At 40.0% G+C, this 13,381-nt stretch overlaps 1 long non-coding RNA gene across 1 annotated transcript; it reads right to left on the bottom strand.

Annotated features, from left to right (window-relative positions):
- Window positions 1–678: 678 nt before the first annotated feature.
- On the bottom strand, window positions 679–2,050 carry LOC127792588 (uncharacterized). The gene is made up of 3 exons (XR_008021157.1): window positions 1,895–2,050; window positions 1,510–1,562; window positions 679–917 (listed from the first exon to the last, which is right to left on the bottom strand). It is a non-coding gene; the product is annotated as an uncharacterized LOC127792588 (long non-coding RNA).
- Between the last annotated feature and the right edge of the window lie 11,331 nt (window positions 2,051–13,381).

Here is a 13,381-nt window from a genome sequence, read left to right as displayed (position 1 = left end):
TTCTTAGTATCCTCTTCTCTCACCAACCTCTGATTCCAAAGAATGTTGGTTCCTTTTTAAGCTTACGGCGCATGAAAGTGGGGGCCACTTGATGAAAAGTTGTTCAAAAAGTTGGTTAAATTTACCTCAGAGCCATCGTGTTTATTTGCGCATGTAGACTTTTTTTGGATCCTCATTCGAATATGCTAGCAGAGATATTCGAATGCGTGTTGAGTTTTCTTTGGCTGCTCGGGTCATTCGAATGAATTTCAATCCCATTCGAATGAATTTCACACTTTACTGTTCCTTACACGATGATTTTCTCAGTCATTCGAATGCAACAGTACTTTCATTCAAATGAATTTCTAATTTTCCTCTTGACTTCTTTATAGCATTCGGATGACTTGGGGAGTATTCGAATCTGGAGTTCTTTGCGATGCTTCTTATTCGAATTACTCAGCCTTCATTTGAATAGATTTTCTTTCTTCTTCAATTACATTCGAATGACTTGGTCTTCTGTAACACCCCAAATTTCTTGAGCGTGTTATAACTTAGGATTTCAGGAATATAAAAATTTTTCATATAACAATAGCTGTCATACATCACACAATATCCCAAAAATCCAAATTTACACCTTCTCAGCTTAACAAACCCAATAATCGAATAGCTAAGACAGACGTTAAAATCTTGAATGCGGAAGATAGATCGAACCTGATATGGTTCACAACCATAATACTTTATTTATCATAAAATTGTTCAAGACGTTTACAAAATGAATTACATGGACATCATCTCTCGCAAGATATAACTGAACGTCTTAAACATATCCAAGACATACATAGGTTCGCATATAAATGAAAATATTCTAAACATGCTATAGACAGCAAATTAAACTTATTCTTCAGCTACCTCCTTTCCTTTAGAGCCGCTCGTCGAACCTGGAACGTTTGAATATTCCAGGGACATAGTCCAATTAGAAGATGAATCTTCTAGTGAGAAACTCCAAAAACAGTTTATATCAATGCATGATCAGGTATAAAATGTATGAGGAAACAACGAGAACTACTCCGAAGTGCCTCGTGAACACGTTAGCCTCCTCCAACGAGAGCTTTCTCAATAGCGCACGCATAGCGCCTCTCGGGAGGTCCCTAACCATGTCACTTTGGCCCGACTTCATAGCACTCATGCAAGCACCACATCCGTTGTTCCTTAAGCTCACGGTCTTCCCCACGAGAGCTTTCTCGATGGCGCACGCATAGCGCCTCTCGGGGGATATCCGACTTTTGCCCTCGGCCAACAACAGATAGGTACAACAGTATGGCCACACGAATTTTATAAATGCAACAGTTAAAAAGCCAATAGCATATAATTTTCAGAAAAATACATTTCGTACATGCATCATGATTTCACGTAAGAGAATAACAAGCGTTTATGTGTAAGAACTTCACGAAACACGTCTCATGCATTAGAAGTCTCCCATAAGAGAATAAAAAATAGGATTTGGAGTATAGGAGTCTCACGGAGTCTCACCTTGTTGAGTTATCTCTTCGACGATATAATTTTACAGCAAACGGCCTAGGTTTCTGCAGAAAATATGTGTTTTGGTAAATCTAATCTCAAATATTTTTATATAGAGTTGATGGGTATTAAAGTAGGGGTATAAGTGAAATATTTCATGTAAAAGGACCTCTCACGCGCCCTCACGCGCCCCAAGAAGGCTGGACACGCGCCCCCACGCGCAGCCATTATCCGGCGCGTGTAACTCATGCGCAGGCACCAGATTCCGAATAACAACGTGTCGGTTTGGTATTTCGGCCATATCTCCCTCGTTTTAGCTCCGATTCGACCCCCGTTTGAACCTACGCAACCCTATCTTCCCCCTCTACAAGATTATCAAAAAAAAAATTGGACTTACCTCGCCTTTTTGCTGACTGATTTTGGCGAATTCCGGCGAAGACCCTCAACTCCGACGAGGCTCGTTCTCCGCAGCTTCTTCGCCGCTTTCTTCCCGCCTTCTTGCCGAACCTCCTTCTCTCTCTCTAGAGTAAGCTCCTCCTCTTAGAGTGCTTCACTCCTCAAATTTGTTTGGAATGGTTTGAGAGCAACTCAAGGTGCCTATTTATAGAATCCTTCAACCAATGGTGTTATGCCACTTGTCACAATCTTAGCCATGGATTCCAAAGACTCAAAGCCATAATTGAGTGGCTTTTGAAATCCAAAACTAGAATTAATCCATCTTTTGAAATCCAAGCTAAAACCCTAAACTTCTTTCAAATAACACTTTGGCCCATATTTCAAGTTTTCAACTTTAACATTTCACCACCTAAGCTCATAATTTCATCATTCTTTCATTTGAATAATTTCTCTAATTAGAATTATACCCTCAAACATCAAATTTATTGAGATACTTAAAATCCCAGAATTATTAACTCAAAATTACTCAATATATATGATTTTTCGGAAGCCCCTTACCATCATTCGGTATTTTTAGGTTATAACTTAGCTTAATCGAAAACCATTTCTGATTTGATTTCTTTCAGTGCAATAAGTCTCACCTCGAGACGCTCGTTAAAATTATACCTTTTTCCTTAGGTATCTAAGCTTTAGGGCACTCCCTGCGACTGATTCGGTCGCTTGTTGCCATTTCAAACATATTTTTCGGTATTTTAACTCACTTATAATACGTGGCAATTTCACGAAAATATAGGGTGTTATATCTTCATTCGGATATATCTTCATTGCTTCCATATGATATGTTTATTCGAATTTCTTCTCATTCGAATGACTTGGCTTTCATTCGAATATGCACAATTTTACCTGGAGTCCTTGATTTTTGTTACTTCTTATTCAAATTGGGCCAAGCTTATCCGAATACATTCCTGATATTTTGCATATTCAAATGCTTGAATGATTTATTCGAATGATTGAGTAGCTTCCATTTGAATTGCTCCATATTTGAATATCTTCTGAAGACTCATTCGAATGGCTTTGACTCTTATCAGAACACCTTCATTTCTTGGCTTTTTCTTCCTCTTTCAATCATGCATTTGGAGAGTTAAATCGTTCCTTTCGTCTCTTTTCCTTCTTTTGGGCTGCAACAAGCAATTCTTAAGATTTTAAGTTGATCAAATGGATTAGGAGGTAATAAAAATATAACAAATTTTTGCATTTTTGAGCATCAATCACACCCCCAACTTAAACATTGCTAGTCCCTTAGCAATCAAATTAAATGCACGAATACTTCAGCATTCACAAACTCGTTGATAGTTTAAATCTCGTATGTGAAGCAAAAATGTATGGTCAGTAGCACAGGGACTTCGAAAAATCAAAGGAATGTTTATTATTTGAACTTTTGTCCCGAGCATATTAAGTTAAATCAATCAGCATATTACATTCAATTCTCTAAGCTTTGATTGCAAACCTCACTGGATATGTTTCTCTTCAATAAAATGATCGCTCAAAGTTGCTCTCAAAGGATGTACCTCAATTTGGAGTAGATGTATTTCAAGTTCAAAGAGGTATCATCAATCATCAAGAATGCTATTAAGGAAGGAAAGGACCTGGTATAGCTTCATGATTAGAATAGCATCTCAATGAATAACATCTAAAATTAACCAAGTCTCCGTACTCTTGAAATTATATCCTGAAATTACATGATTGATAGAACCAAGAGGGGTCTTTCTGGGAAGTAGTGGGGCCAAATGGTGATGCGGGATAGCAAAGGGGATGATGGCAATCAAGAGAGTTTTTAGGTGGGAATTTTCACTGTGGCTAAAAAACAGATAAATAACTTTGAAGATTTTTTTTTTTTTTGATATAGAAAATAAAATGCACCAGTGATGCATTCATGCATCAATAGCTGAAATCATATCAAGACATCTAAATTTAGTTGGTCGTATCCGAACCTGAATCTACTGCTATTCCAACTGATAATGAGCAAGCTTCCATTGCTTCACCCTCAATGGCTACAGGGGTGTTTTTAATGTCCCAGACCTAGAGACAACCATTTATCTTAAATGGTAAGTGGTCTTTTAACGTCAAATTCCCAGACGATTTTTTTTTTTTTTTTTTTGGATACTGAGCCTATAGAGTAATTCCCGGGACCTAATCAATGGATAAGAAAAATCTCATGGCTATGGTTTGGACGGAGGGAATGATGCAACCGATCATGAAGAGCTTCAATGGGCTATAAATGGAAATTGATCAAAAAGCAATAGGTTGATTGGCTCAAGTGATAGGAAAATGATCCCTCTATGATGTTCCATAAAATAGCGCTATTCATTCAACTGGTTTCAAGCTTAGAGTTAGTTAAAATTAACCGCGATCATTAAAGACACTCAAAGCAAAATGTTATTTTGAAGCTATTAAAAGACAAGAGAATCAACAAAATATTTTATTGCACGAATATGTGTTATTTCACTCAGAATAAACTGTTATGAAGCTCCAACACTCACTTGGGTAATAAATCTCCACTTAATTTGAGAATTTGGGCAATTTGCTGATCATTGCACAATGTTTTAAAACAAATGAACAGAAATAAAGCACCCTAAACCGTCCTGGTCCTGGTTCAAAATCTCATATAGTTCTGTTTTCAAATAAAAGATTATCATGCAAATAACCAGTTGTGAATTTAAAGCGTCAAGCACAATAATTTGAAGCATAGAGTAAGCAAAGTCATTTTATTGAAAAATGAAGATGTGATTAATTTTCGTAGTTCATAGATACAGAAATTAAGTATGAAGAATCAAATCCTATGACTACTCAGTGCCATCAGTGGCATCATCAAAAGTGGAGTTCTCCTCAGTGGAGTTTCCAGAAGGAGTATTTGATAAGGGATCAGCAGGAGGAATAGAAGAAGAAGATGGAATGGTAGGGTGAGAAGGTGCTTCATGCTTAGGCTGCGGATGTGCCCCTGATGTAGAAGGTGCACCCTCTTCATCTCACCACATGTCAATGGTCCTCTGTATGCAAGTCTCAACATCAGTCAACTTGTCCTTTGAAGACTTCTGTGGAAGCTCCTCTATAGATGTGCTCAGAAGTTGACCTACTCTCTTGTCCATCGCAGTGTAATGTTCATTCATGGTCATTATGAAAGTAAAGCAAGATCGCTACGGGATAAACAGTGTAGTTCAAAATTTTGAACTTACCCCAATCCCGGCGATTGGATCAACGTCGAAATTGAATCATTCACAAAAAAATAAATAAATCTAACCTTTAGATTATTGAGTCGTTCGCGGATTCGAGCCGTCCAAGCGTCCAGCCTCTAACTCGTGATACGCGGCACACGTCCGTTGGCAAAGAGAGCGGAATAGGAGTTCTAGCTCCTTCTCCTTTGCGCGGCTTGAGTATGAACGGTAAAAGAACGCCCACGTTTCAAATCAATGCCAAAAAGAAACAGGAAGAGTGAACGACAATACGTTTTTCAACTCTTGAAAAACGACACCAAAAATCACTACCCTTTGGGCAACTCATAAAGGGATATTTATAGTGAAATATCCTAGGGTTTCTAAAACCCTAATGGATTGGGCTAGCCCATTAATTCTAATTTAATTAGAATATTAAGTGGGCTTATTCTAGTCCAACTAGAAATATAATTAAATGGCCCAAATCCTTTTATAGGTTTAAATGAAATATTTTGGCCCAAATCTAATTCAAGCCCAAATATAATATTTAATATTTAGCCCAAATCTAATTTGGTCTAAATATAATATTTAATATTTGGCCCAAATCTAATTTAGTCCAAATATAATATTTATTTTAATATTTGGCCCAAATCCAATTTAGTCCAAATATAATATTTAATTTAATATTTGGCCCAAATCTAATTTAGTCCAAATATTAACTTAAGCCCAAAAATATTTTATTTCCTATTTGCCACTCCAACAAATAGAAAATTATTAAATTAGAAACTCCTTCCTAATTTAATCAATTGCCATTTTTAGGAAACTTTTTCCATTATGACGACTCCTCGTCATATCAACGTCATTACGTCTATTTGTTCTTTTCCCGTGAGAACCTACGACGGCACAACTTCTTGCCGAAGTGTCCCACTTAACCATATGTCCACTTTCCTGGTTTAAGCCAGGGACCGTGCCTATTGCGTATGACTGATTAGTCTTCCGAATATGTTGGCAATGTGTCGGTACAAACACATAACACAAGATTGGCCTCTAGCAAGGCATCATGCCTACCCAATTATTCAGAAGGATTCATAATTCGCAAATAACCTTTCACGAGCATGGTTACCGTGTAATTCGATCCTCTCGTTAATGTATCTTATGTGATCTCAAGTATGGCGATGTGTTGCTTGATAACGATCACATGAGTTTTCTTCAGTCTTCCGGATATCTTCACTTAATTAGAAAGTAAATCAATAACTCCTTATTGATCTCTTTCACCATGGTCATGGATTTAAAGTGAATATCCACCGAGGGTGCCTTAGATACATCATCCTCTATCAAAGACTAGACGAGTCCCATCTTGGCTATGCACCCATCTCCATAAGCCTCACGATATACCCAATGATTGCCCACGTGCAGCCTTTGTTTAGGCCCATCGAAACGATGTCAAAGCATACCGGTCTTCTTATGAGATGACCGTGAAAACCTCAGGTTCAAGGATTAGTTACACCCATCTCGTATGAGAATTCCATCAACATATAACCAAAATGGATTCTCATGGCGAGTCATGTCCAGTGACACGTTCTCCAACATTGGTCACCTATGTACTTGTCTAGGCATCCCCTGAAGGATCATGAACGAGGATCAAAAGCATGCAACGGAAGCGTTTTAAAAATAAAACGATCCTCGTATTGGTTAGAGTCTAGGAGACTTACTTTTTCGGCGGATTACCGGACGGAATGGAGCGATGGGTGCTTCTTCGTGTGGAGGAGACGACGGCTGCCCTGCTAGCCTTCGGCTCCGTCGCATCAGAACACAAACGCCCCCTTTCGATCTTCCGGAGTATGACTCGAACTCGTGGCATCTCTTCGGTGAAGAAGAATGAAAAACAACTTAGATTAAAAAACAACTAAAGAGAGATATATATAGGGAGAACCCTAGGGTTAAAACCCTAGTGGGCCAAACCCTAATGGGCCAAATCTTTTAATTAATTTCCTAATTGGGTTAGCCCAATTAATTAATTAAAACCCTTATGAACTATTATTTTATTTTAGCCCAATGGACCATTCTAAATAAAATAATTCTCTCTTAATGTAATTCATCCAACAAGCCAAATGTATTAAAAATACATGAGTTACATCGAGCTACCCCGGGGACCAAAAGACAAATTATTCACGGCTACTAAAATGACCAAAATATCCCTGCTACCTAGTAGCTATATTTTGTCATTCTAAGTGTTCCAACTATCACCATATGGTAACACTGACCCCACGAATAATTTTGCATATGCCATGTCTTTGACCTACTAGTGTAATGACGAAAATACCCCTCTGCGTAACACCTATCATTTAGAAAGGAATATTGTACTAACACCTTTCTAAATGACTTCTACCATCCTTAGATCACTAGTCCAATAATCCGTGACTACTCGAATGTACTTGCTTATCATTGGGAGCTACCCAGAAGCACACACTCATAAGTCACGTTCCCAGGGCCCTGGATTACTCGATTATTCTTGGACAATCACAAGGGGGTGAATCACAGAAACTATCTTGTATTAGTCTGTCTTAGCTAATTAGAAACCATACTCCCAACTCAAAAGGATATTGATCTTTGATAGACCTCACCTGCAATGAATCTAAGAATATAACTCTAGGTTCACTAGACCACCAACTAATACTCAAGTATTAGAGTACTCGTCCACGTAGTAGCAGTGATAGGCTAGCTCCATGATAATTAGCACTTTGTCATTAGCTTCTATCACAGGTCCACTCTACGCATTCCAAATGCGCTTGTACAATTAGAGTAAACGGACTGTTTACTGGCTAAGGCAAGCCATCCTCCATTAGGATCTATTGCACAATGATCTTATCATGATAGAATGCCCAGTTCTATCAAAAGATCAAGAGTTATATTTTCTTGCTTATTAAGTACCCATGATTCATGCCTAACTGTGAAGAACGACCCATCACATGAATCACTTACTTAATAGCATGGACACCTTTCCAACAATTAAATGCAAATAATATATGTGCCATAAACTGAATAAAAGAAACATCATTACCATAAATTAAACAAAACGTGTCTTTAGGGCATACATTTCCAACATCCCCATGCCTATGGGTGTGAGACCCCCATTGCTATCACATAGCAAAAACATAGCACATACAAGTCTTACTGCAATTGTCAATGTTCATTCTTGACATTTGTAATACCTGGTATTACATGGTGTTGAAAATAAATAATTTTTGATTATTTTGAAAGGATCTTGAGTGGTCCGAGAAGCCCAAGAGTTAAATTTGAGTAATTAATTAATATAAATTGTCGAATTGGCAGCAGGGAGTACCTCGGGACTTGGATGTCCAGGGAAGAAGGAAAGGGATTGGTGAGCGTCTTGAGATGATGATAGTGACGCTGTTGACGATCCGACCGGGAATAATTTTCAGAATAAATTCCATATAAGCCCGAGTGGGTGCAAATACCGAATGATTGCAAGGGACCTCCTGGAAGCTGAGGGGACCCTAGGAGTGGTTTGGTTTTCTGAGTAAGGCAACCCTTAAGTACTTTCGGGTCGAATAAAGGTCCCGTGCAGGCATAGGGACGAGATTGGTATTCCCGAGTAGCGATCGGTTATTAATTTCGAATAAATCGAGTTGGGAATGGCTTAATTATAATTAATTTAAGCTTTGAGAGGGTCCAAGTGTTATTATAGAAATCCTCAAATGCAATTACCCCAAACTTCCTAAGTGAAATTATGAGAAATTAGTGGGTTAATTATGTAATTAGTATATATATGTGTATATATATATGGGCGCGTGAGCTTGGGGAGCAAGCTTGCTACAGTGCCCCATTTCTCTTAATTTGAATCTAATGGAGGCATTTTGTAACACCCGGTGTAACCGGTGTTAAGAAAATAGGAAAGGAAGTAAATATACTTCCAAAAATGCCCTTGAGGAAGTGATGATCCTTGAGATTGAGAATGCCCATGAGAAGGGTATTTTGATAATTTGGATAGGAAAATCCAATAAAAAGGGTATTTTGGCAAATTGAAAATAATTCCTATGTGGAATTAGATAAGTAAGTGAAATAAATCCCAAATTTGTGTTTATATGGAGATATGGGATTAAAAATTCATGAAATGAGAATTTTGGTGATTTAGAGTGATTCCATAAAGGAAATTAATTATGGAAAATAGGGAAAATGGTGGATATTAAATTATTTGAGGAGAATAATTATTTTTTCCTAAATTGGTAAATAAATGTGGTATTGCCACATGGATGACCAAGAACAAGAATTGAAAGCCAAGTTGTGTCTTGGAGTGACACTTAGCATAATCTTGGAATTTGAGAGAAATTAATATATATAAGAAATGTGGGAGCATGTATATATATATGTGGAATTATGAGTTGAGGAATGATTTAATTAAATGCAAAAGATATGATAATTGGTCTTGTAAGCATTTAATGAGAGGCATAATTATATGGATTAAAGTAAATCCAAAAGAAAATGGTAAATGGTCACCATTAATGCCTTGGAAAATTGTGGGATTTATTTAAATGAGAAAGAAAGTATTATGTCTTTCAAGTGGTCTCTCATGTGATGGTGGAAAATTGTCCCATTAAATTAAATGGGAAAGAAATTTATTTATGTCATTCAAGTGTGATGGTTATGAAAATAGTCCCATTAATTTAAATGGGAAAGAAAGGATATTTCAAGGGATGAGATTAATTCTTGAAATGGGAAAGTGATCCAAGGGTTGCCATTAAATCTTGGAAGTTGGCATGGATTGCCAAATGGTGGAGAGATTTTAAAGAGAAATGATTGGAAGGTGGAGATTTAATCTCCAAATTAAATCAAAGGCTAGGATTAAAACCTAGCAAAGCACATGGATTGTGCTTCCTTTGGATGGCTAAGATGTTGTCTTGTAAAGTGAGAAATGATCCAATGGTGGATCTTAAACAAGACTTAATGCCATGGATTGTGTTAGTTTGGATGGTGAGGATTTATTCTCACCAAATAAATCTAATGGCTAGGATGCATTCTTGAAATATGAGGGAACTAGTATAAAATGGCAAGAAGGGAAGTCTTGGTTTCCTTTGGCCATTTGGAGAAAGAAATGAAGAAGAGAGAAAGAAGAAGAAAAAGGAGAAGAAGAAATCCAAGAAGCCTAGAGGTAAAGGTTTCATAATTTTCTTGTATTTCTCATTTTTAAAGGATTTCTTTATAATCCTAGACTTGTTTTTCATGTAAGGAGTTTGAGGAAATGAAAGGAAGTGATCTTGGAGGCTTGAAGTTGTTGGAAACTTGAAGAGCCATGGAGTATGAGGTAAGGGGAAAGCCCCAAGTGGATGGAGGCTAGCATGACTCTTGTATGCATTTTAACATTTTTGTGCTTGCTTTGCATATGCTTGTGTGCATGAGACTCATGGCCATGAATTTGTGTGTTGGGTGGGTATGTTGAAGCCTTTAACCTTGAGGGTTGAGGTATTGGAACCCTAGGCACTTGCATATGGCATTAGCATCTATGTTGTTAATTTCCATACTTTATGTCATTGCACCCTTATTGAGCTCTTGGAGCTCATGAGGTTTATTTGACCTCTTGTAGGTATTGAAGCATGCTATGGAAGGGTTTGGCAAGAGAAAGAAGCTTGAGCATGAAGACATTGAATATTTTTCTCAAATGGTGTAATTTATGCTTAAATTGTATATGCTTTAAGTAAGGGTTTCTTAAGCCCAAAGTGTATATTTGGAGTGTATATTCCTTGAAGGGTTGATTTTTTTTTTTAGTGAATGAGATTGAGGCTCATGGCATGTTGAAGCCTAGGCAAAAACTTCACTTTGGTATGATATGTTGTGTATTCATCAAGAGGTGGATTAAGCCTTAATTATGGAGAACTAGAGGCAAACCAAGATAAATGTGAAGTTTATTTGTTTAAGTTAAATTCTGGAAAATTTGGGGTTTTATAGCCCAAGGAAAAAAAAAAAAAAAGGAGTAAAGGAGTGAAAGGGGGCAGCTGCAGGCTGCTGGAAGCAGCAGCCTGCAGCCCGCGCGCAGGCAGGCGCGCAGCCGGGCGCGCGGGCAGGCGGCCGCGCGCGGGGGCGTGCGCGCGCGCGGGGGCGGGCAGGCAGCCGCGCGCGGGCGGCCGTGCCAGCGCGCGGGTGCGACCAGGCTGCGCGGCCAGCGCCTAGCGGGGCCCCGCGCAGGCCCCGGGCGAGCCAGCGGGCCCCGCCGGCCAATTTTTTTAAAAAAATTGGAATTTTTGGGAGAAATTGGGGCATTTCTAAATCGATTTTGGGCCCCGGAGGAATTTTCAAAATAAATGGATTTTCGGGCATTTTGGAGAAAATGCCAAAAATTTAAAAATTTGAAAATGATGAGTTTATCCTCCAAAATTGGTGATCCATCAATGGATTGGTTTAAATGGTGATTTTTGGAGCCCGGTAAAATTCTTCAATGAAAAAGAATTAAATAAAATGAGAAAATGGCGATTGGGCGCCTGAAGGAGATTTTCTTTATAGCCAATGCGGTGTGGCTAAAGCCCAATTTTGCTAGTGAATCCTGGGATTCAGCAAAGGGAAGGACGAGCCTAGTTCCCACCTAGGGCGTTTCGTCTTGAAACACGATCCACCCTTTGCTAAGGCCGGGCAGGTGGACAATTCGGGTGATTGTTCACGAGTAACACCCGTAAGTGGGAGCGGGGCGTTACACATTTGGCCGAGAGCGAGATCAGAGGACAACAGAGAGACGAGTGTTTGAGAGGGCTCAGGAGAGAGCTATGCCACGAGAGAGAGAGAGAGAGAGAGAGAGAGAGTGATGGTCGATCGGCCATGGCAGCAGCCGTCATGGCCGATGAAGAAGCTCGACAGCAGCGAGCCATGCCCATCACTGGTCGATTGCAGCGACTTGTGGAGGAGAGCTCGTGGGAGGCTGAGTTTAGTCGAGAGAGCTAGGGAGAAATGGTGATCGAGAGAGGGAGCGGTGGCCGACTAAAGGCAGCAGCCATGGCTGTGCGATGAGGAAGGCCAGGGCGGCTGCGACAGCCACGAGCGAAGCTGGAAGCACGCGCGGGAGATGGTGGCAGCGATGGCTGGAGGCAGGTGTTGCGATGGAAGTGGAAGCAAGGGCCATCTTGGCCGACTGTTGTCGCAGCAGTAGCAGCGGTTAAGGTCGCGCGCGAGAGGCCATGGCGGTGGCGGCTGAGCAGTGTTTAGGGGCAAGCAGCGACGGCCGAGCTGACTAAAGCGGTGGCTGGCGTGAGGCTGGACGGTGGCCGATGGGCAGCGAGCGGCCGTGCGCGAGGCTACCTGGTCGCGAAGAAGGAAGATGGAGAGGAGCAGGTCGCGCGAGGAAGGAGAAGAAGACGCACGCTGGAGAAGAAGAACAGGGGAGAAGAAAGGAAAAATTAAAAGAAAAAGGGAAAATAAAAATAAAAATAAAAGGGAAGAAAATATGGAAAATGGGAAAAATAGGAGAAAATTTCTGAAAATTCCAAAAAGGTTCTAGAAATTATTTCGAGGCTCGTGGAGCATGCTGGAAGCTCGAGAATGGGATTTTGAGCGCAAGTGGCAGCTCGGGAGCCAACGCCAGTGTGGGCGTCTGATCGGTTTTCTTCTTCAAATTAATTGAGGTTCGATCGGGAAGGTGGTAATCCTAGAAGAGCTCGGAGTTCGGGCTGGCGTTCTCGCCGAGGCAGAGATGAGGCTTCGAGCCAGATGATTCAAGTCCAGATGCAAGCAAGGATGGTGCCGGGAGGCTGTTGTGGTAATTAGCTAGTTGCCTGAGATGTGATGTGATGTTGTGTAATCTCCTGTAATTTTTATATGTGTTCATGCAATTGAATGTAAACGATATTGAGCACTAGATGTATTTAATTGTAGAAATCATCGTAGTGTGATAAATGATTATGAGATTGTTCGTGGTATATGGCTTAGTTGGAGAAGCCGAGTTTTCGGACCGAGTAAAGATCAACAAGGTATGTTCTCATAAATCCCCAATACTCAGCGAAGTGCTTGCATGCTAGCTTTGTACCTGGGTCATCTCTGGCTTGCTATGGGGTGAGCTGAAGAGAGGTGAAGCTCACTCGGGTTTCGGGTCTTGGTCCGCTTGATTTTTCTTATTTGAGTTGGGACCGATTCCTGAGTGGAGCGAAGGGAAGGACGAAGCCTAGTTCCCACCTAGGGCGTTTCCTATTGAAATATAGTCCAACCCTTCAGTTGTGGTTCGTCGGGTGAGTAATCCGGTCGATTATTTACCGGTGGCGCCCGTAAGTGGGAGCGGGTCG

The sequence above is a fragment of the Diospyros lotus genome, chromosome 15 (genome assembly GCF_014633365.1).
Source record: "Diospyros lotus cultivar Yz01 chromosome 15, ASM1463336v1, whole genome shotgun sequence".
In the NCBI taxonomy this organism is placed as follows: Eukaryota; Viridiplantae; Streptophyta; class Magnoliopsida; order Ericales; family Ebenaceae; genus Diospyros; species Diospyros lotus.
The sequence above is the reverse complement of the archived record's forward strand: the minus strand, read 5'-3'. Positions and strand labels throughout refer to the sequence as shown.